Below are 24,534 nucleotides of genomic sequence, written 5' to 3' on the forward strand. Positions count from 1 at the left end.
GCAGTCACCCTCTGGTGCAGTGGTGTGTCAAGAAGAAACCTGCACTTATGGGCTACACCACGCCGAGCCATCGTGCAGTTGGTCAAGTCCACAAGCAAGACACTTGCAGTTCAGCCAAGTGCTGAAGGCTTACCACGTAGACATGGACCAAGGACTGAGGCGAGTTCCATTGCACAAAACCAGAATGCACAGAGTAAATATTCCCTGGGCAGCATTTGAGAAGACTTAAGCACAGGGCTAGATGCAGCCAAAGAGATAATAAAGAGCAGCACAGCCTCTTTCCCAGTATAGGATGCTGGATGTTGATGATGGAGAACTGCAGGTCTCATGGCTCCCCTTGGTTAGATGCCTCAAAAAGGGACACATAAAAATCATCCCAGAGAAATACTCTATGATCTGCAGGGCTTCCCACTGGGGCAGCCACAAAGATAGAGGAATTTATCTTAAGTTTCATTTCTCTCCTAGGCCTCATTCAGAATTGTAGGTAGGCACTCTCTGAATTCAGGAATTGAAGCTTAGAAAAAACACTGGTAATGCATTTTATTCACTAACTTCTGACAAAAAATACTGAAGTTGAAGAACAGACTAGACTAGACTAGATTAGAATAGAATAGAACAGAACTAGCCCAGGGTGGAAGGGACCTCAAAAGACCATCTGGTCAAACTTTTTGTAGGAAAGAAAGCCAAGATATTGGCCCAATATTGGCAGGGAATTTACGCTTACCTCATCCTATGTAAGGACACTGGCCATAGGAACATGGGAATAATAATAACTATTATTGTTATTGTTGTTAATTTTGTTGTTGTTGTTGTTTCTAATTTCAATCCTCGTTCTTCCAAAACACAGGAGTTACTTTTGATAGAGTTTCTGGGAACAAGGGGAAGTGTGCTTCTAGGCTGCTTGTGGGAGGCAGGGTACTAGAGAGCTGGAGGCATTTATGGTGGTTTCATGGTTGGTGGTTTTTATTTTGAAACCAGATCTAGTTACAGGAGTTCTCAGTTATCCGAGAAGCAGCAATCAATGTTTGATAACTGCTTTGAGTATAGATACATATATTCTGTCATACTCACTTTGTGACCTTTCTTCTGGATCTGGCTGCCACTTTCTCTCTGAGATGCAATTTACATTAAAAACATTCAAGGGCTTTATTTTTGAAAGTACTTAGACAAAGTGAGACCAATAGCAGAATGCTCAAAATATCTGATTATATTACATTCCTAGTTCCCACTTGTGTTCAGTTCATATCAGCTGAGTCTTACATACTATTATGTATCTGATTTCGTCTGTGGGTGCTTGGATAACTGTAGTCTGACTGTACATCTCCCTTTAATATTTTTCCTCAATTTAAGAAATTGTGCTGATGTGGGGGTCAACAAACTTTGAAGAGCCCGGCTACACATAAGGAAAGTTGCTTTCAAAGCATACCACAGCTGGCTTTCTAGTTTCAATTTGAATTGTGAAGGTCCAGTTTTCTTTTAATCATCCTAGGCATTTCAAGTCAGTATTGTCTTGTGGTAGTGTACCACAAGTGAATTATATGTTAGGATGGTATGCTGCTTTGTCATGAAAGTGTGTGCACTGCAGTAGCTCTCTACCTCAGCATGGGAAACTCAACCCTGCAGACTATTCTGCATATGCAAAAAAGACAAAAATGTCTACTGATCTTTCAAGCACTATGATAATATGTTCCAGATACAGAAGACAAGATTAACACTTAACAAGATTCAACAGTATCTTAGATTAATAGAAGTACAATCTCCAGACTTCATTATTTAGTACATAACAATATTCACCACTGGTAATACAGCAGTGATAATGAACTGCAATAACAAATATATGATTTTTTTTCTCTACTGATACACCTTTACAAGACAGGTTGCAATCTCTCTCCCTCTTATTCACTTTCACTTTTGTAGCATGACATGTAGTATGTATAAACCCTATTTAGAGAAATAATTTGCCACAAAATTTTTTGCAATGTGAAAGGTTACTTATTCACAGAAAGTCAAGCAGTAAAGCAGAAAATGTCTGTTTGAATAAGATTTTTTTTTTTGGTGTACAATGTCATATCCTCTGCAGTACAGGAGGACATAAATGGTGTTAGAAGCAGTAAAACTCATTTCTTCTTGTTATCGTAATACTGACCTTGGCATTTTGTAAAATAGCCCCCTATTTAAAAATGAAAAATGAACAAAATAAATGAACTGTTCAGATTAGGAAAAAAATGCTTAAGACATACTTAGTAATCAGGAAAGAGGACTCTAATTTCATGTGTTTTTCTGTCCTCTAAATAGAGTTTTGAAGGATAACATCATGCCCAGCCCCTGGGAATTTCAGATCCACAGCACTATCTACCTTGTTTCAAGCAGTAGAAATAGATGCTGGAGATTTTACAGCAAAGATGTTAAAACACCCAGCCCTCCTGTTAAACACACAAAACGTTACAAGGGACACCAATTTGTAAAAAACCAAGAAAAATAGAAAATAATTTAAAAATAGAAACACTTAAAAATATCCTAAATACAGCACCACATAGCAAAAAAAAAAACCCAAACCAAAACAAAACCCAGACTGGAAACATATTCCTCTTACAAGAAAGCACACTGTGTTTTTCTGCTATTTATAATCCTTTGAATGTATAAATGACTGGATGTAGTCTCATGTGACAGGTTGTGCTTATGTCATGGTCTTATCTCAAATGACTCAGAGGACTTTTGTCAACAAGAAAAAAAACCCAGGCAACTAGTGTGAGGGTGGAGAAGGATATAATATGTCCTCCTATTCCCAGGTATATTTGCAGAGGTGAAAAAAAGCATAAGTGAAACAAATGTGCAAGTCTGATGGACATCAGAAGACTGATGGGGGATTTTTGCTGCCTTCTTGGGTTTTTTTGGGTGGGTTTTTTTTTTTTTTTGGTTTTGTTTTTTTTTTTTTAAATTGGAACTCCCACATTTCCAGGGTGAGAACAAGAACCTTATTTCACCATTGGTCTATCTGAGAAAATTGGTAGCAACTATATATTTCACATGTTTTTTGTTAGCCTTCAGCACTTCACCACTATATAAAATGAGAGAAATCTTTCACGGAAGAAAGACTGCAGGAAAAGTGCATATGCAGAGTAAATCAAAGGGTAGAAATTTAGTCAAACTGAAGATGAGTCACCCTGTGGATTAAGACACTCAAGTCAAGATGTCTGCATATAGGTTTGAATTTACTTGCCTGAACATAGGAATCTTGAGACATCTGAGATTGCTAAGGCACACAGATGCCAGCAAATATGGAGCTATGAGGGAGCTGCACCCTTCTGGAACAGGGCTAGGATGCAGGAAGGATGCTCCAGATGTTTCCTATGGCACTATATACCTAAGTTTATGCAACTGAATCTTTCACTAGGCATCACATAAAAACGTCTTCTCTAAACTGTCTTTATACCCAACAGTGATGTAATCGTTGACAAACTGTAGGTCTGCTGTAAGATGATGTGAATATACCTCCAAGCTCCTTAGTCTGTTTATAATGGGTACTTAGACACCTAGTACATAAACAAGTACCTACATGTAGACACCTAATTTAAGTGTCTTAATTTGTGAGCTGAATCCTACCCTTTATCTATGGAGATTTATACCAAGTATTGTTTATATCAGAATGCTAAATTCAAGATTTCAATGATGCAGATAAAAAAGGACCTTACATATTTGCTTATTCATAAGCAAATCTCCATATCTAACAGAGAAATCCATCAGCTTAATAGAGGCCCAGTGACTTGATGTTATTTTATTAATTGAATGTGAAAATCAGATAATGTTTGTGGGCTTCATTTAGAATAAAAAAATCAAAGTGAAAATAATTACATCATGTTCAACAAAATACTTTTTTTTAATATAAAAGTGAGCTCAGATCCTGTGCTAAATGACCTCTGATTTTTATATGAGGAGAATAAGGGTACAAGGGTTTTTATTTACAATGATGGACCTTCCTGAATGATGCATTTTATCAACAGCTTCTTGCAAGTGAAAAAAATTGGGAGAACGTAATGATGCTTATAAAAAATGATGTCAGGAAATTTCTGGTGTTTAAGAAATGCACAAGAGATGCCAGTCAATTGGTTGGAAAGTTTCCTTTTACATGAAATACAGGAGAATTAAGTGAATGTTTTAGACCTGCTCAGTTGAGACTCTCATTTTCCATCCCAGATATCTTACAAACAGGCACAGTTCTGGGGCAACTCATGTCACAGATCAGTGCTTCCACCCTCAGGTTGCAGAGTAAATGATTGATTCTTACTTAGGTCTCAGCTATACCAGAGATTTCTGCTCTAGACAGTATGGAGGATAAAGCACGATACAGCATGAATACACATGTGCAAAGAAAAATAAAAGAACACTAACTAAATTGCACCAAAAACTTTTACTTTTTTAAATGGAAAGACAAAGAACAATTGATACAAAATGCAGTCAATAAGACCACTTTGCCACTGTAGCATAACTTTGCCTTAATAAAACATCTTTGTTGTGGATATGCATTTCCTCTCTCCTTTTGGAAGATGTTATACTTCATAAAACTACTCTATTATTCACTGGATGAAAGGGAGAGGGGCTGACATCTGTCCCAATACTGAGAGTAGTAGCCTTGAATATCACAAATCAAAACTGATGTATCTGGCTACCTTAGAATGTTAGGGTGAAAACACCTGAGTTTGGGTTTCCCACTGAGCAACAGGGCAATGCCTGTTCTGAAGTGCTTCCTCTCACTAGCTCATTGTATTTCTCCTTTTCCTTTAGTGCTAGAAAGTCGTATTTCATTGAAACTAGAGTGGACATTCAAAATGACAAAGCAGTGAAAATGGTCTGGACTCTTCCTGTTTCTGCCTGGTCTGGCAAATACCTCTAAATCATACTCAAAGGGCCTAGTGCGGCCAGCAGGAGCAGGGAGGTGATCATGCCCCTGTACTCGGCACTGGTGAGGCCCCACCTCGAGTTCTTTGTGCAGTTTTGGGCCCCTCAGTACAAGAAGGACATTGAGGTGCTGGAGCGTGTCCAGAGAAGGGCAACGAAGCTGGTGAAGGGTCTAGAGAACAAGTCTTATGAGGAGAGGTTGAGGGAACTGGGGTTGTTTAGTCTGGAGAAGAGGAGGCCGAGGGGAGACCTTCTTGCTCTCTACAGCTACCTGAAAGGAGGTTGTAGTGAGGTGGGTGTTGGTCTCTTCTCTCAAGTCACTAGCAATAGGACAAGAGGAAATGGCCTCAAGCTGTGTCAGGGGAGGTTTAGATTACATATTACGAAAAATTTCTTCACCAAAAGGTTTGTCAAGCATTGGAACAGGCTGCCCAGACAGGTGGTGGAGTCAGCATCCCTGGGGGTGTTTAAAAGACATTTGGATGTAGTGCTTAGTGGTATGGTTTAGTGGCGGACTTGGCAGTGTTAGGTTAATGGTTGAGCTCAATAATCTTAAAGGTCTTTTCCAACCTAACCAATTCTGTGATTCTATGATTTGCAACAGTGGAGTTTCTTTGTTCGCCTGAATCATTGCTCATTAGCCTTATCTTTAGTAATAATTTCCCTTTCTCATGCTGTGCAGGCCCAGTGAATCTTAGGTAATATGGCTTCAGGCTTGGTACTGCACTTATGCACACTTCCTCTGGTATCTGGTATCTGGTATCTGGTGTCTTTATTAAGACACAAGAAGATGAATCTCAAGGGTAGCACATAAAATCTTGGCCAGGTCTCTTTTACAGATTCCCTTTAAAAGTTATAATTTCAAAGGATCACTTGCCATATCTAGTCATAAATTTCCAAAAGACTATTTCAGTTAAAAAATAACAATTGGTTCAAATATGGGATTTTGGCACCTAGTTATACAGTATACATTGTCATACAGTCGCATTGTCTCATGTTTATAAAGAACATAAATTTACAGGACAACATGGACACGGAAAGGCAGGGCCAGGGAGTTTCATGTGTGGATGTAATAGTGCTACTGGCTGTTACAGAGCTGCTTTTGCTTTGAATATTAGTGTGCCTTTTGATATTGTTATAAAAATGACAAGGGTTTTCCTCTTGATAATTCATTTTGATTAGTCTTTTTGGTCTGGAATAGCTTTTCTTATTGAATATTACTGGCTGGTTTTATTCCTACCATTAACCACCAATCTTGTTCCCTTCTCTTGTTCCTAAATACAATTTTAATAAAACCCACACTACAGCAAAAGTGTTTAAGAAACATAGAATTTTTAAAAGTTTAAATTTAGAAATATAAAATAGAGAGAAGATTAAAGAAAATATTTTTTAAAAAGTTCAGCTATCACTTTCTGATAACCTCTCTGACTGGAATAGTCACACCATGTTAGCCAATGCTTATAGAATTATGCAGTAGCTTTTCTTTCCAAAATGTTGCAGGGGCTTCTCAGGTGAAGCTAGTTCCTATCTAACATTAGATTTTTATAAGCCATGTGTATCTAAATAAAAAAATCTTGGAAACCTTTTAAAAAAATAATACTTTGATGGCAGAGTAAAGACTGATACTGAATCTGCAACAGTTTAGATCTATTTTAGTGTTGAATTTTTCTTTGTCTGGAAAAGAATAGAAGTACTAGAAATCTGTGTTGCAAAACATGACTGCCAGTCACATGTTGAGGATGAAAATTTAATGCTATGTATTTGTGTTCATTCAATTGTGGGAAATATGTGAACATGTGATAGACGATATATTCAACCCACCTTATAATAGAGAAAGGACTGATACAAAGATTAACAAGAAGGATAGAATTTTAATCATTGTCTTTTTATTCCACACAGAGTCAGTCCTGAATATAATTACACGGATAAAGTCTGCCTTTCTGAGCAAGAAATGGATTATTTTAATTTTTTACTGACCCTGATTGGCACTTGTTGGAATTTTAATTCCTGAAATAAGAGTTCTCTTCTACAATCAGACAGAGCAGTATTTTACCATGGAGACTCAGGGAATTGTCTGTATTTCTGTCATTAAATCAAAATGGTTGTGAAACTAGAATTTCACCTTGAAAACATGAATAGGCTAACTTGTAAATAACCATCTTCAAGAGCAGTCAAAGTGAACAAGAAAGGTGCATCCGAGCAAGAGGAATCCCCAAGGAAAATTTTAGCCGAGACTGACTTTATACACCTAAAATCTCATTAGGATAATAATAGCATTTTGTCCATTGCAAGAAGCTCACTGGCCCACTGGAACAGCAGAGCACAAAAACTGGCAGAAGGGTTAATTCTGCTCCTCATCTTGCCATTATTTTTAGTAGGATAGCAAGGCAAAATACATTAACTGTTATTCTAATATAGCAATGAATAAAGAAAATTATAGGGTATTTTCTTAAGTGCTTAGATATGAAAAATCAGTCCTAACTGGGCTACTCGTGTAACATGAGACTTGTATCCACAGAAGTCAGAGGTGAAAACATTCCTCTGCTTCAGTTTCCCTGTTTTTACAGTGAGGACATGATCTTTTATTTATTCCTTCCTAAAACTGTTGCAATGATGACTTGACTAGTAATCGCTGACGATTATGAACAGCTGAAGGACTATGAAAGTATAAAGTTTTTGTGCCCATTATTGTTATGTATAATACACTGTTCTCCCATAGTCCCTACTATTAAGTATCAAATATAATTTATACAATAAATGTATTATGGCCTTAATCCATGCTACTATAACTTTAGAAGCCATAACGGTGCGTTTTACTTGCTTCATAAATATACATGGGTAGCTATATTTAAACTCTTTTTTTAATTAAAGTGAGGAGGGCAATAGTTTCCTTTCAGCTTTCTGGTTGAGCGCCAGCACAGAGGTTTCCTGCGGCTTACTCCTGGAGTCAAAATGTTCTTAACACTTGACTTGGGAGCAGCATTAGCTCCCAAATAAGCGCATCTTCTCCATTAAAACCCTAGCCCTCCATTTATTCTCAAGATTAAGCAGAATCTCCTTTCTACTGGGGCTAACAATTCCTTTTTATTTAAAGATAAGTGAAACTCAAACACCATAAATATCACAGGCAATACAACACAATGCAGGCTTATTTGTATGTTTATAGCCTCATATAAATTTAGAGTTTTGCACAATTTCTTAATCACTTCTGTTATTAATCCTCCTTATAGAAGCAATAACAGTTTGTGAAGGGAAAAAATATGTTTAGCATTTCATAGTAAAAATAACCTTCAGCAACTATCTGACATTTCTCAGATTGCCTTGAGTTTACTTAAAAGGAAGAAATCAGTGGGTAAAACTTAGAAATCTCAGATGTCTCTAAACCTTATCCCCAATTTAAGACTTCAGGTAGCTAGAAATGTTTCTGGATTTAGCTGACCATTTTCTGTGCAAGCAGAGAGAAAACAGAGGGAAAGAAAAGTGAAAAGTATCATAATAAAGCAGAATAACTTCTTCTCATTTTATTTTTATCTTTGTCTGTTTTGTGGGAGCTGAAGCATGCAGAGGGCTATAAACTTGCCTCCTGCCTGTGAAAGGCAACAATCACATTTGATAGCAGCCTGGCAAGCACCAAAAGGTCTTGCCAAACCATGCCCTTTTGTTAAGTTGGCTGAAATTCCTCCTCTGATTCAGAAAACAACCTTACTTGACACTTCCAACTCACTGCATTGTAAGGAAGGGAGATCATGTGTGGTGACCAGAGACAGTAATCTTACTAACAAGGTATGTTGAGAAAACCACATATTCACACTAATATGAAGGCTTTTATGAGATATATATTACTGCTTTAAGTAATATCACCAATGTGACCCATATACCATATTCCAGGCGAACTTCTGTACAAGTTATTGTGTACATATCAGTCAGCAGAAGTCACAAGTCTCAGATTACTCACTTCATCAGATTAGTCTTGGACTTTCTATATTTAAAGTAGAAGACCAGTGATATAAATTATTTATAAGAACATTAGAATTTCATTCTTACTCACTGATATCAAAACTGTCTATGAAGACCAAAAATAGATTTTTTTTCTGCACATATTTGTAAGACAGAAGATATTTTTTTGGTATGCAAGGTGATAGTATTGCTATTTAAATTGTGTGCCTGTTGAAATGCAGATAATAATGAATCAAAAGCTATTAACGTATCAGCATCTTCAGGATATTTCTTAAGAAGTGGTATCCCTCCTTTCTTAGGCCTAAAGGAATTCTCTCAGTGAGTGATCTTAAGAAGCTTTTAACTGAGAAAAAGCCATTAGAGCAGACTGCAGTTAAGTATACATTTGACAGCTAAGAGTTCTTGCACATGACTGTTAGGAGCATCTACAACACAGGTCTCTCTAGATTTATCCTCAAAACTGCTGAAACAATAGGAAGTCTGTCATTATTGCGTAGCAATTTTGGATCTGCTCCAAATTAGAAAATTCCTTTCAACATGTGCATACTGCAACTGTATTAAGTTGATTATGTGCTATGGAATTTAGGTGCTTGCTTAAAATTTTTTTCTCAAAGCTACTGCTGTCACATTAAAAATATTAGAAAGAGAGGAAGGGGACTAGGACTTCCAAGGTAAAATGAATAGAACAGTGGTAAGACAGTGCAGGAAACTACTATGCCAGGGAGCTGCCGATGGGGAGTTCTCCAGAATCAGCTTTAATTAATGTTCCAGTCCACAACCCTTGTACAAAAGCTGAGATCTGATAGAGATAGCTAATAGCACAAGGCTACACCATAAATGAAATGAATGACATCGAAGACTAGAGTAATAGAAATGGCCTCAAGTATAATAGTGTAAAAAGGCAAGGCCAGGAACGTGGGGTTACTTAATGAAACCTCTAATTATAAATTAGGTGTTTAACAGTAGCAGATCACTGAGAAAGAAAGGGACCTCAGGGTCATCCCAGAAATACTATCAGGCACAAATATTTTTCAGCCATGGGAAAGACAAGTATGTAATTAAAATTTATCAGAGATGTTTTCAACAGAGCAAGGGTATAACTGTACCTACTGACCAGCCACAGGCAAGACCTCATCTTAAATACAATACCTTTGCTTAAGAAATGCAATTTCAAATGGGAATAAGTGCAGAAAAGGGCTGCAAAACTGATCACAGGGAGACAGAACCTATGATACCAGGTGAGTGTGAAAGGGGTTGTTTCATTTAACTTAAACTGGAGGCTGAGAAGGGAGAGAATTGTTGTGAGTAGGTAGAAGAGTATATGTAAACTGTAAGGAAAGAAAAAAAAAAGAAAACAAAAACATCTGAAATAAAATTTTCTCTGGGCAGTAGCACAAATGTCTAGAGTATATTTTCTTGGGAAATTAGATACTGGGTCATTAAAGCAGTGGTGTTGTGGAAAAGCTCCCCAGAAGTAATCAAAGAGAAAAACCTAACTAGTCTCACAATGCTAGAGCTGGCATCTGCAAGGGATGGCACTTTTCTTCTCTTGTGACCAGCAGGAAGATGGGTGTGCTTCGGGGAAGCTGAGGCTCAGCCATTTTCATCTCCGTGTGGGAACAAGTAGGTGGGGAGTTCACCTGCAGATGATAAAGTCAGTATAATATATATCTCTTGGAATAGTTACTCGTATGTTTTAATAGGGATTGAGAATAAATTTATATGAACATCAAGGACGCTAAGGTAGAGATTTCTGATTTGCTTCCCTTATAGTATCAAACATATATTATTTTCACAATATTTTGCAAGCTGGTGATACTGCACTGCTCCAGTGTGTTCAGAAGTCCTCCAAAGTTAAACATCTGCTACCATAGTGGTATCATACTGATCTCCCACATCCCAGACATTCAAGAGAGCAGATGGAGACTAAATCAGAGCAGATGAGATCACTTTACCTATCATGGCAGTTTTTACTTAACAAGATTCATAACTGCACTGAAAAATTACTGATTTTTAGAATCAATGTTTTCAAAATGCCCTAAACTGTTCAATACTGAACTTAGTTTAAAGGTGAGCAGCTACTTCTATAAATAAAAACTCTGAAGTGATACTTAATTCCATTACTTCAGTGGTTATTTCATCCTTTTGACTATGACACAACCAAAAACATAAATTTGCAGAAATAAATATTTGCCCATATTTTTTTAAAAAAGGAATAACTGAATGTTTCTAAATAAGAATAGAGGGAAAAAAAAAGTGAAAGATCACTCTAGTTTTTAATTAAAATTGAGCCTGTCAGTATTAACTTGGTTTCTTCCAGCAAGATGTGTAACAAAAGAGAATACACAATTCTGAAAGATGGTCACAATCCTATTAGCCAAATATAGCAAGCTGATCTTGGCATCTGGAAATTTACATAGTCTCAACAAGGGAAATTAGTCTATTAAGGCTTCAGTGACTATCATTATAATAAAATAAGTCTTTAGTGAGGTTCCTTTTTACACCTTTTCAGCTAGTAAATTTATTTCTCAATGACAGTTTATTCCCTGAGACTTAAAAGTCAATGTCAAAAAATGCCATCTGAAATTTCTGAGAGTCCACTATAACTGCCTTTTAAGTTTTCTTGACTAGCACAGAAAATATGGAACAGCTATTAAACTGCTGTTCCCCTAATAAACATTAATTATAAGACAGCAGATGATTAATCACTGATAATGAGCTATAGATGACTTTTAATGGTCAGCTAATAGTGTCATGGGCCTTTAATACTGAAAATAATTAAAATTAATAACAGAATGTATGGTGAATATGCATGATAAAAATGTGGTTACAGCACAAAAAGCAGGCACCCACATATAGGAAGAGTATCTTTCCCTGTGTCCATGACATTTTAGCTCAGTGCTTGGGGCACCTGCAAGGGGGAAAGACCTGAATTATTGCCCCAGTTTTAAGAACCATTTGAAACAGGGGTTGGATTTGGGTTACTACTTACGACTATTGTTTTTTTCCTCTGAAGGTGAAAGTCCTAACCATACTGCAGTATGCTGGTTATGAAGAACAACAACTCCCTTGCTGTTCTTTCTGGCACAAAAAAATCTTTAATTATAGCATGGAGAGTGAATCCTTAATGGGAAAGAAACCTTTTCCACCACCTTTCCATTTCTGGAACAACGTAGAGATGTTTACTGAGGCACTCTATTGAAAACAGATGTGATTTGAAATATCTCCCTGACTGCACAGAAAATGTAATCCTGGCCTTTTCTTCCTACATGGCACCAAGTGTGATATTCCTCTGTAAAGGTTTGTCTTTGGGTGAGAAAAGGGCAGCAGCTTTTTAACAGAAACAGAGTTATGGCCCTGAAAGGGGTTTCAAAGCCATTAATATTGAGAAATATTTTACACCTTAATATTGTTCAGAATGAAAGGGCTTGTCTGCACCTCCTACCTTATTGGGTCTGTTCAACACCCTAACATTCATCTGGCTGACTGTGGTGAACCAAACTCTGCCCATGTGCACTGTGGTAGCCTCAAGATTTTCCAATTCTAGTAAATTCTCTCTGGCCTGATAGGCACAAAGCTCAGCCTGATTTTTACCTACAGGGCTAGATTTTCTCCTGAAACAGGTCTAAGCTTTGCCGTCAAACAGGTCTCATCCATACTGACTGGTTCCTTCAATACGTCATCTCCCAAACCATGTTTGAAATTGTTGGGAAAGTGCTAGTTTTCCCAGGTCAAAACCATGTCAGGGACTGTGCTAATAATTAAATAGCACAGGCAATTGTAGGATGGTGCTTGAGCCCATGTCCTGCTGAGTGTTACAGGTTATGGGACTAAGACCTATCCATTATGTCTTACCATGCTGGGTTAAAACTGGTTTTTCAAGGAGACTCTTCACCATTAGGAGTCAAATTAATAATTAAGAATTCTAATGTTAAGGCCATATGGAAAAGCAATTTGCCAAAGGTAACAAAATTCATGACAATATAGGGAATAAAGTTTTGCGAATTTTGTTTTTAACACAGTATGTAAAAGCCACCAATCCAAAGTACGGGATTTTATATGTCAAAAACTAAAGAACCAGTTCAACAAGGTGGGAAGACATGCAAGTTCAATCTCTAAGTGTTCTTGATTTTGCAGTAATTTTCCTAGTTTACAATGTACCCTTCTATTTTTTCAGCCCCTGTCGACATGCCATGTTGTCATGCCATGTATTAAATCCTGATCAGTCAGACATTTACACAGGTGAGCAGCTTTACAAATGCCAGCAGCCACAATTAAGTGAATTTGACCATCCATGTGAGTAGCTGCTTGGATTTGCAAGTTTTTCTGAGAGTTCATGTGAGATTGCAAGGTCTTTGCAAGTGATACAGTAACAGTGAAACGTCAGGTTTTATTTTGATTTTACACTAGGGCTGTTCTATCCACAACAGTGGAGCTACTTCCACTTTGCATTTATGTAAACAAACTGGTGTTTTTTCTGGGTACCATACAAACAGATGATGTAATAGATTTTTAATAAAAACTTCAGTCATCTAGTCTAATTAAGAAATCACATAGAAAACCACAGAATTAATATTATTGATTTTTACTACATCTTCATTTCCTTTTTGATTTAAAGAAAGATTCTTAGTAATCGTAAATGAGCAACTTGAAACGGTCATAGAAAAGGCAGGTGAGGAAGGGAAGGCGAAAAGAAAGTCTGAGAGCAGAGATGCAAGTAAGGAGGAATGAAAAAAATTGAAGAAAATAAAGAAATTGGAGGAGACTGGGATAAGAAAGGGAAAAACATAAAAATAGGAAAGGAGAACTAGAAACATGAGATTTATAGTAATCATCTTTTAAGTTGTCAGATTGGGGTTTTGTGCTTTTTATTTTTTTAATCAATGGATTGTTCATTTATCAATAAAGTTAAACAAAAAATGAAAGGCAAAAAAAGAGTTTTATTATCACTGTTTAACTGGCAGTGTTGACAGTTGTAGCTGATGTCCTCAGTGTCAAATAATTAAATAATAATGTTGCATTTAAATAGGCCTTGACAATAAGCTTAGGGTAATACTTTATCAATAACAAAAGGACAAATTCTTTTTTAATCACAATTGAACATAAACGATAGAAACTCAATCATGTTGTTGCCTTGGCAAAAGCACTATTTTCAAGGCTGAAGATTTGGCAATATGACATTTATTATTATCATTATTGTTATTATTATTACTATTATGTATTACTATTATTACTACTGTATATATTACTACATAATAATAGTAATAATCTTTGTGATTAAAGATGATCCCTTACAAGGACATCTGGGTCATTTGAAACTTTCAGAAAATTGTAGTGTTTTGGATGAGATCTCACATGAGCTTCCTGCCAGAATTCAGATGAGACAGAAAACCAACCTTCTGATGCTTGTAGTCATTAAAGAGCAGAAGATACTTTTTGGAAGAGTTGTACTGTAGAGCACCCACTGTGCTGGCCAGATTTCAACATGGAAAATTACATTCTGCCTACTGACAATCACCTCTTCTGTTTCAAAAGGCAAGTCCTGTTTTTTACCCACTGTCCCAGATATTAGACACGTGGCTAACCTGGACCGTGATGAAAAATCCATCACATGCTTATCTACCTTGCTGAATTGTCACCCTGATCCATTTATTAACTGTATTAAAAAAGCGTTCCCTTTGAAATCAGTGGGATGGCAATTTAACTTCTGTATAAAATATAAGAAAGTATTACATGTAACATTCAGATCAGAATTTTAGAAGCTAATAATTCAGGGAAGTGACATGCTAGGTTTCTTGTATTAACAATACCTCTGTCTCAGTATACTTTTCCTGTGTCCTGTGACACACATTTAAACACATAGGTAAGTTGTTCTTCCTTAAAACAGCTGAGTACTTGCACAGTTCTAGGAACCTGTAAAACCCCATCAACTTTGAGCTGCAGATACACAGATTGCATTTTTTATTTATAAACAGGAAGGATGTGAATTTTAAAAGCTCACATTACTTAACTGGTCTTCTGCCAACACTGAAGCTGGAGCAGATTTAAAATAATGTTGAACCATTCCACAAATACCTCAATTGCAAAGGCGAGTTATTAGAACTTCCTTAACTCTTTTTAAAGATGGTCATGTTGAAATAGAACCTGTCTTTTCAAGTAACAAGGTGAATGTCAGTGGAAAGGATAATGCAGACGTGCAAGCCCATCTAGTAATGTACAGCTCCAGTAATCCAAGAGTTCAAGAGGCAGCAGCAACAATGGTTCGTCCAGGCACTGTGGGATCCTGCAGGAGGAACAGTAAAGTACAGCAAGATTGTTGTCACTATTTTAGTAATAGGGTTCCAATTAGGACAGGATTGGTTTTTTTCCTTATTTTGTCTTGTAATTATATATAACATCCTTGATAAGATTAAGTGCTGTGATAAATTCTTCATTTTTGCTTAGCTGAAAATAACAACTGTACGTGTTTTCAGATAAGCAGATAATTTAAAATCTCATCATCATACTCATGTGCCAGGACTTCTTCAAAGATTGAAATAAGTCAGATTCATTTCATGTTCAGGCATATAATTTTTTGCAATGGAAAGAGACATAATGCTTCCATAGCAACACATTAAATACATCAGGTCCAAGCCTTGAGAATTTCTGACGTAAGTTTAATAAGAATGTACAACACTTCTTAAGAAAAAATGTTTTTGTTTATGCTTCATATCTATATGTGAGTACATCTGGTATTTCTTATTGATGATTAAGTGAAATTTACTCTATACACCTGTGAAGCTAAAGACAACACCCCACCCCCGCCTTATGTATTGTACAAAATCTATTAGTAGGTGGACATTTAATAGCTGTACAAGTGTATCTTAATGAACCTTAGGATGGTATAGCTCTTTCCTTGTAATTGCTGACAACTGTGTTCCTTTAGGTTCAAGATCATGCATGCTTATCAGAGATGCCATTGACTTGTACTTGTTCTGTTTATTGATTGCTTAATTAGTTTCCAAGATAGCTAATCAGGGACAGATGCAAGTGTTTAAGCATCTCTTGCTGTGTCTTACTCTGCGCACAAAGTTGTGAAGCAGCTGTGTGATTTGAAGAAATAAATTAACTCCACTGTACTGAAATAGTTTGAATCATGGTGTAGGATACAATGTTAGTGAAGCAATGCCATCTATAATGTGAAATTAATTTGGGGGAAGCTGGTATGCTAGGTCATCCTCCAAAAAGTAAATGGAAAGAAGGCTTTCTTGGCTTTCTCAATGGCAGTGCAAAAACGACCTTTTTTCCTCTTCCTTCTACACTATTGTTTGCTAAATGTAGCCTCTAACAGTCAGAATAAAATGATTTTTGCTCACAATAACAACCACTAGGGATTTCTCTATCACAGAAATAAAACCAAGTAAATGTCAACATTCTTAGCAGGGAACGTTATACATCACTGGTGAAGCTGGGTAAATAATGGACCGTGGAGGGTGGTATCTCTCTCAGAAATTTAAAAATTAGTTTAAGCTAACAAAATGTTTTGTTCTGATGAAAACAAAATTCTTTGTTTGAAAACAGCTCTTTTAAAGTAGTATCAAGTGTTTATCTTGAATAAAATTACAGAAAGTATTGAGAAGGAAAACAAACTAGATGTTTTTGGATTAAAAGCTTGATATTACATTTATAGATTTACTGAAAAACTGGATTCCTTAGTGAATAGGTCAGCATAACTGATGCAAATTCACATTATTTGGGCTTATTGAATCTGCTTTATAAAATAAAGCCCTTGGTGTAGAAGGCAGCACATAGCTCTACCCATAATAATACTAATACCATGTATAAGAACAGTCTGGCTGTCTAAACATCGACCTAAGGGTAGGCATTCCCTATTTATAATTAGGTATTGGTAACTACTTCCCATGCTGTTAAAAATCTTTAAAAAGCCCTCATTTCCAGTGTTGTCCTCTAAATAGAAATGAAACATAGACCCAGAAGGCAATTTTTCTCAGGTTTTAATGAAGTATTTGATGTTAATAAAGGAAACAACAACATTCCATTACATGGAATTCATGCCTTCCAGTGACCTCTGATAGTTTTACCAGGGGTTCAATGTACTTTTTGCAATTACTTTATAAAAGATGATCAGGAAAGCACTGCAGAAAGCTGTCAAAGTTTGACGCATGTTTTCTAGCCCTTTTCCCAATATAGGCTGAAAATCCCAGTACTTAGAAGTATGTCTTTATTATCTGAGAAACTGCTCTGCCATGCTACTCAAAGCTGCTTAATATGAGACCAGAGCACTGGTGTTCAAGACTTCTATTGTATCTCTAGGCAGGAGGGATGTGACGATTCGCTTAGCTATCAATCTTATATTTAAACTCAAAGGACACTGAACCAAGACAGCACTTTAATAGAAGTCGGTAGAGAAGAAAAGAAAGCAAAAAAAAGGAGAAAAAAACCCAACAAACTAAAAATCTTTACTAAAAATAATTTATCACAAGTGAGACTTTGAAATACAGAGCATCTTGGCTATGATTAACTTACACAGGTATATGAACATTTAATTTTTTTGTAATGCAATATGTATGCAAGATCATCTATGCACTATTTAGAAATAGTGCATTACTACTAAAATATTGGATTCCTGTATCAGTAAGCATTTAAAAAAAGAACAAACTTGGAAGACAGCATGCCTGAACCTAGTACTTGGAAAAAGGATCTGCATGCTAATTATCACTCAGCAGTATTTTGCCTGAAATTCTGAAATCAATCATAAGATAATATCAAGATAATTCATGATTTTGAAACTTCTGAAGTTGTATAGTGATGTTTTTTGCCTTGAGCCCTATTTTTTTCTGAAGTGTTTCTGCCACTGAAACCACTAGTAAATTGTATTTCATTCTCAGTTTTTGTTTGCATGATGAAAATTAACCGTTTTGCTACCTATTCCTATTAAAAGACATGGGTAACTCCTATATACGGACAATTTGTAAAATATAGGGATTATTTTATTATTTGAAAGCAGATTAGAGATAAAAACTTTTTAAGACTGAATTCAGCAACTCTTAGAATAAAAATGCTTGGCCATTTCCATTTACCTACAGCAACACAAGTGAGGTTAAGATGCTTCCAGTTTATACCTCTACTGGTCTTATTTTGTCGTCCATTTCTACTTTAATATAAGCAGGAATAATAATTCCATAGATATTGTGAACTTACACTCAAATAAACAAAACCCAGTGTGGGACATGGAGCAAAACAGGCTCAGGAAATATTACCACTACAATGTTCTTTTAGCTGTTTCTTTTTTATATCAAAAGAATCATGATTCTGATTAGGTGAGCTAGAGAAAGAACATCTTACAATTGTAGCTTTGGAGAAACTGATAATTAAGGATCTCCAGAAGAAACTCAAAATATGTGTTGATTTTTTCAAAAAGTGTACAGTAATCTGCTAAGAAATTTTGTTGGTAGAACACACAAAAATGTGATGGCATTGCAGTCTGACAAAGAAAAACTGTGGAAACTTAAGAATAATTTGTAATAGGATCAGAAAATTGGAGGACTGCAAGATTTACTTGATAGTATTTGTGTGATTTGCGTAGCCAGGTCATGGAGTCTCCAGAAGCCATTGGGTCTAAAGGATGATTTTAGTAAATCTAGTTGTAGTCAACACCAGGGCCCAACTCTTAATAAAACAAACCTGGAGACAATGGGAGTTTAGAAAAATTCAGAGTAACAACTGGGATGTGGATGAACATTTGATCATATTATTGCTTTGGCTCAGTAGCTATTTTCTAAAAAGGCATCTAGCCAACATATTGATTTTCAAAAATAACCTGCTATATACTTCATTTCTTGATGCAATGAGACCACACACTAAGCAATTTTCGGAAAAGTTGAAAAATAAGATATTTGTCTAAATGCTAGTCTAAAAGGCTCAGTGTTATCTACAGGAATATGTCATTAGTTCCCTTAAGTTCACTGAAGCTCTTCAAAACTACCAGCTTAAAATGGACAAATAAATGGGTTACTTAATAGCTCCAACATTTAATTACAGCCAGCCTCAAATCATCTTAAACTGATAATCAAACTTTTTTTCTAACCTTAGAACAACTACAATCCTAGAGCATGGGTAGACATTTGAGAAGCCAATGACTTTCTGCTCTCCCTAGTGCCACTTGGGAAGCATGTGGAGGCGACAAAAGCATGAGTACTTCAGCAAATGGTTGGAACAGCCAAGAACAAATAGTTCCTGGAGTCTCTAGTGGCACAGGCAGTAGCAGGGTAACATCGCCTCCCTCCATTTGTGAAGAGCATTTCAAAGATGATGTTCGGTATCCTTGGAAATGTCAGGATTATTTAATTTCCAACACTGCAAGCCCACGCTTTACCACAAGTCTTCTAATGTTGCACAGTTTAATTTCAAATCTACCCCAGGATTCCTTTCCCTGATAGTGGATGTATGCATAGATTAGATAGCTCTGCAAGCGTGAATTCATGAATGTCTGATTTTAAATGGAAAAGTGGATTTATTGGTGAACGATTTTTCTCAGTATGGTAGTTACCATTAACTCCATAGTGTCTGGAAAATCATGCAATCTTTTATTTAAGGTTAAAATAACCCACTAAAAGCAGATGACTTCAAAATTTATTAGAGTTGATAAATTTAAATTCTTCAGTCTATGCCTGAACAACAGAATCATACAGTTGTAACTCCTCAAACAACTGAATTTTAAGTATTTAGATACATTTCTTTACTCAATGGGGCTTTTAGAAAGCCACAAGATCAACACCTATTTGCAATTTGGCCTGGTTTGCCCAGATGTAATACTGAGGAAGAGCAGAATGAGAAAGAAAAACATCAGACAGTTACAACAGCAACATCGTAATGTGGTTTCTTTAAAATCCCAAACATTCTTTTACTTTTCTGCAGTGGTGCAGATAACTAGAGATCTACTTTGGTTCTGATAAAGCAGAAATTGTTCTCATGCCAAATCCACTTTTTCTGACAGAATATAAAATCCTGCTTATTTACTTGGGTATTTATTTTTTTCTTTTAGGCACATGCATCACAGGTGTGTTTACCTAGTTAAGAAAGAAATCTCGTGAAAAAATACTTTATTAAGAACTTTACCCTGTTTTCTTTGTAGTTACCACAGTGGATACATCTGGAAGACTTTGTTTTCAAATCTGAATTCTATGAAAGTATTAACTGTCCAGCTTGCCGTCTCTGGAACTGTAAATGTTTCTAGAGTAATGAATTTACCTGTTTAAGTTTTAGTAATGACGTAGTCTGTATGTTCAGAAAGAGAAAAATAACAACCTGCTCATGTAGTCAAACAGCTCTTAAAGATCTATACTTAATGTAATTTCATACACTGCTTGCCAGGTGAGAGAACACTGAAATGTAAAAATCATTCCCTTCTCTAATCTGCTCAACAAGAAATACAAGGATGGCTGAATCAGCACTTGATGTACAGGCTGTTCCAGTCCAACTTCAGGACTTCTCAGCAGCTGCTGCTCGGAGGATTCGACATTTGGTTAATGCTGCTTAAACAGCATTAACTTTGGCCCAGTTACCATGCACTGAGCTGCACTAAATATGATGCTGCAGAGAAAACCTGATTTTTGGCTGTTAAAGCCCTGTTCTCTGTTATGCTGAGAAAGCTCGGCTGAATACCCATGGAGATGCTTCTAAGGCCTATTAAGAGGGAACAGCATGGAGCTTGCAGTTGCATCAGAGATACTGTATCAGATCAGTGCTACATAACAAATTACCACAGTCTTAAATGGTGAAGAAAGAGCAGCGTGAATATGGGAGGCTGATATAATTAATGTTTCCACTTTAATAGTTTTCATTTGGAGAGTTTTAGTTTCACAGTATGTAAGTAGCTTAAAGAAATATATCTGTTGGGTATTGTATTCTTAGAGTTGACTTACAGTCAAATATTTGCTGAATAAAGTCTCACCATTGATAATGATACTTAAAACTATAAACACACCAAAATAATTCATACCTTTGTTCTTTTTTAATTGCCAGAGAACTATTTTCTGTATATTATACTCACTGATGGATTTTTGAAAAGCTTGTTGGAAAAGCTGTGGAGTCCAGCTAACATCCAAGCTTCTTGACAATATGTTTTAATTATTTTTTTTTAAGAAATAATATAGGAATAAGAATTTAAAGTTCAAAAAAGTTCCTTTCTTAGTCTCTGCTGATGGAAACAAACACCCATTATACTCCAGGCAGTTCTGCCTGGGCTCCTTTCAAAGAATTCTTCTATTCATGCCACCTGCATATGAGGCTGCATGCTCCATTCATGCCAGACTCTTCTCAGTGGTGCCCATGGACAGGACAAGAGAAATGGGCACAAATTAAGAAACGTGAAATTCCATCTGAACTCAAGAAAAAAACTTTTCTATTGTGAAGGTGGTCAAACACTGGCATAGGTTGCCTAGAGAGGTTGTGCAGTCTCTATCCTTGGAGATATTCAAAAGTCATCTGGACTTTAACCTGCACAAGTGATCTAGCTGATCCTGCCTGAGCAGGAGGAGGTGGACTAGATGGTTTCAGGAGGTCCCTTCCAACCTCAACAATTCTGTGGTATTAGAGTATCATGAAAAACTCTAACTCCATGCTATGCTGAAACAGCTGTGAGCTGTGTAGCTTCTAGTTTCTGAAAAAGTTCAATGAGTACTTTCTCGGGACTGCTGCACCACACCAGCTGTGCAGCAGCTATTTAATCATATTTCCATTCTAGTCACATCTGAAAACTTGCTTGCTTGTGAAGCCACGTTTCTCTGTGGACTTTATAAGCACCTGAGATACATAGCAGTATTTGTGTTGAAACTTCATTGGTATGAGTGCAAGGTGATGGCAAACAATATTAATCTGAGGTTTGTAGTTTTTAAAAGGCACCCACAGTGCATGTCTGTGTCAGGTTGGAGCAAGAGGCCAATTGATCCATGAGGTAGGATGAGCGAGGAGTTGAGAGCAGGTATGGCATGGGTAGGGCAGTGCCCTCCCTGATGATGCATCAGGGCAGGGTGGTTAGAGACACAGAGTCCCAGACACGGTGTGGTAATGAGTCAAGTCCAAGGTGAGCCCAAGAATCCCTTCAGGAAAGGCTGGAGGCATGGCTGGAGACAAGGCTACCTACAGGGTAGGTGCAAGGTCTACCCAGGAAACCCATGAACCAGGACAGCAGGAGACGGGTTTGGGCTGAGGGACACCTACGACTTAACTCAAGGCAGGTCTGGGTGCCCAGGCACAAGCTTGAACAAAACCCCTGTGCCCACAGGCATAGAGGGTGGGTGTTAGCAGTATATGCTACTTTTATGTACTATTCGTATGTAGCGACGATCTGAAACAATTTTTATTAAACCAGTTATTTTGGTAATCATCTTTGCTGCTTGTGGTCAGAAGTATTTATCTTTCCTCCTTTAAAGATATACACTATCTAGCAATTTCCGTTTTTCCTCTAGCTAGTTGGCAGTTCTATTACATGCATGTAATTTTAAAGAAAATTCCATATATTTCAGAATATTTTTGTTAGGATTTTTCTATTATTATTATTACTAATTATTATTATTATTAAGCACAGACGAGGGGAGATATGAATAAAGTGCTAAATGTTTCCTTGTCTATTTAAAGCATCTTTTTTGAGCTTCTCAGAATCCCAGCCAACAGAAAAGCCCTGGCAATAAGAGGTAGGACATGCATGAAACCAAACAAAAGTCATTTAATTAAGCACACCATCATTTTCTCTGCAGCCAGCAAGAACTTACTAGAAGTGTTAGTCAAAATCCTGTTCAGTAAAAGGAAGTCCTTCCACTGACTAGTAGACATAGGTCATGTCCTGGTACAGCACAAACTAAACAAATAGAGAAAATCTGTTGGCAAAGAGACATTTTGATACACAGGGTCCAATTAATCCTTAGATGAGAACTAAAAAATTAACTTGTGGGTTGTGGCCTCTTCAGTCTGATTTATTATTAGATATAAATAACCTTAATTTTTCCCTCTGAACCAGCTTTTCAAGGGCTCTTCCAGTAGTTGTCATGCAGTTTTAATACACAATGAACATTCATTACAGCAACATTAATCTGGCAGACATTACACTTCAAATAATTGCTGCCTGCCTTAATTCCTGGTTTGTCCTTTTGTAAGCATTAATTACATATGTCAACAACAATCAGTTTAGAGTAAGATAATTGCAGGTATTGAAAAAGGTTACTCTTAGCAAATATGTACTTGAAAGATAATGTCTTCATAGTATTAGGATTCTATTTACTTCAAGATCTTCATGCATTTGTTGGAGGCCCTTTAGCTTAGCTATATAAACAAAATGGACAGTCCATTATAATTTTTTGTGTATGTGTTTATCACGCTAGCTAATAGATTTGGAATTATTTTTTTTTCATAGCAAACAAGACATGCAGATGTTTGGTGGTGATTTAGAACAAACTTACAGATATTTATGGATATTTATTTCACTCCAATGGCATGTTGCTATTGTTTGACCAATATGCATTTGTGGGCCAGTATAGCTTCTAGGTTATTTTACGCTGCACTGCTGCATACCTACTTTTCTCCAAATATTTCATCATCTGCTCTAGCTCCCTAGAGCTGATCTTTTGTTCTTGTTCACCTTAGCCACTTACACCACATACTAGGTCTCTGGAAGGTAGAGCATCAGTAGTTATAGACCTAACATGCTGTCCTTGAAATAGGGGAAACAGGTAACTATTACCTGTCAATTAGAAAAAAATAAAAATCTGCAGGACAAACTTTGCTTCAGACTACCAGAACCATCTCGGACCATAGTTATAATTTTCTAACAGTAAATGATGACTTTTCCAAACATATGTGATTACACTTATGAGAATGCATAAAATACTTTTTTCTTGCATACACTGAATTCAGGCTAAAACTCCAGGAACAACCATAGGGAAAACTTGCTTTTGAACAGTAGCATTTTCAAAGTCACAAATGGTGAGATTATGAGATGCCTCTTTCAGCAGCTGCATGAACACATTATATATCAGCGGTACAAGTTTTATTTTTTCCTATGTAGAGTTTCCAGAGATTCTTTTTTCCTAATCTGTTTTTCTTAAATATTAACGACATAGAAAGGAACACAAATTACTTGTTTATCTGTGTCTGTCCCCACCCTACCAGTAGTGTATTTGGGGCAGCTGGAAAAGGCTGTTTGAATAATTTCTTGTATCATAACTTATATTGAAATGTCTCAAGATGACAACAAAATGAAGAACAAGAGTATTGAATAAACTAAAATAGATAGCAACCTTCTTGTATAAGCTATTTAAAGCATGTAAATATATAGAAGATGGTTATTAAGACCTTCTCAGATTTAAAGTTATGAAGGGATTTTTTTAAAAAGAGAATGACTTTTTATCTACTCATGTAATCTACCAATGCAGTGCATTAATAAAACATCTAGCACTTTCAGAAATGGTTGATAATTAGTTGTTGGCACTTAACTACTAATGACAGCTGTAAAGGATATATTCTTAACTTATATTTTATTCAGGTACTAATGGTTAAAGTTAAAAGCATAATTAGCATACTAGGACTTGATGATTCATGCGGTTATTGATTTTGTTGCAGCCAACTTTATGCTTCCATGCCAAAATTGTCATATTGATTATTTGTGGCTACTGGTATGCAACCCAT

General features: G+C 36.4%; 1 protein-coding gene across 2 annotated transcripts in view; it reads left to right on the plus strand.

The window, feature by feature from the left end:
* RALYL (RALY RNA binding protein like) overlaps nt 1-24,534 on the plus strand; it is a 396,442-nt gene that overhangs the window by 54,175 nt on the left and 317,733 nt on the right. The gene's annotated exons all lie outside the window — the stretch shown is intronic.

The sequence above is a fragment of the Phalacrocorax aristotelis genome, chromosome 2 (assembly GCF_949628215.1).
Source record: "Phalacrocorax aristotelis chromosome 2, bGulAri2.1, whole genome shotgun sequence".
Classification (NCBI taxonomy): Eukaryota; Metazoa; Chordata; class Aves; order Suliformes; family Phalacrocoracidae; genus Phalacrocorax; species Phalacrocorax aristotelis.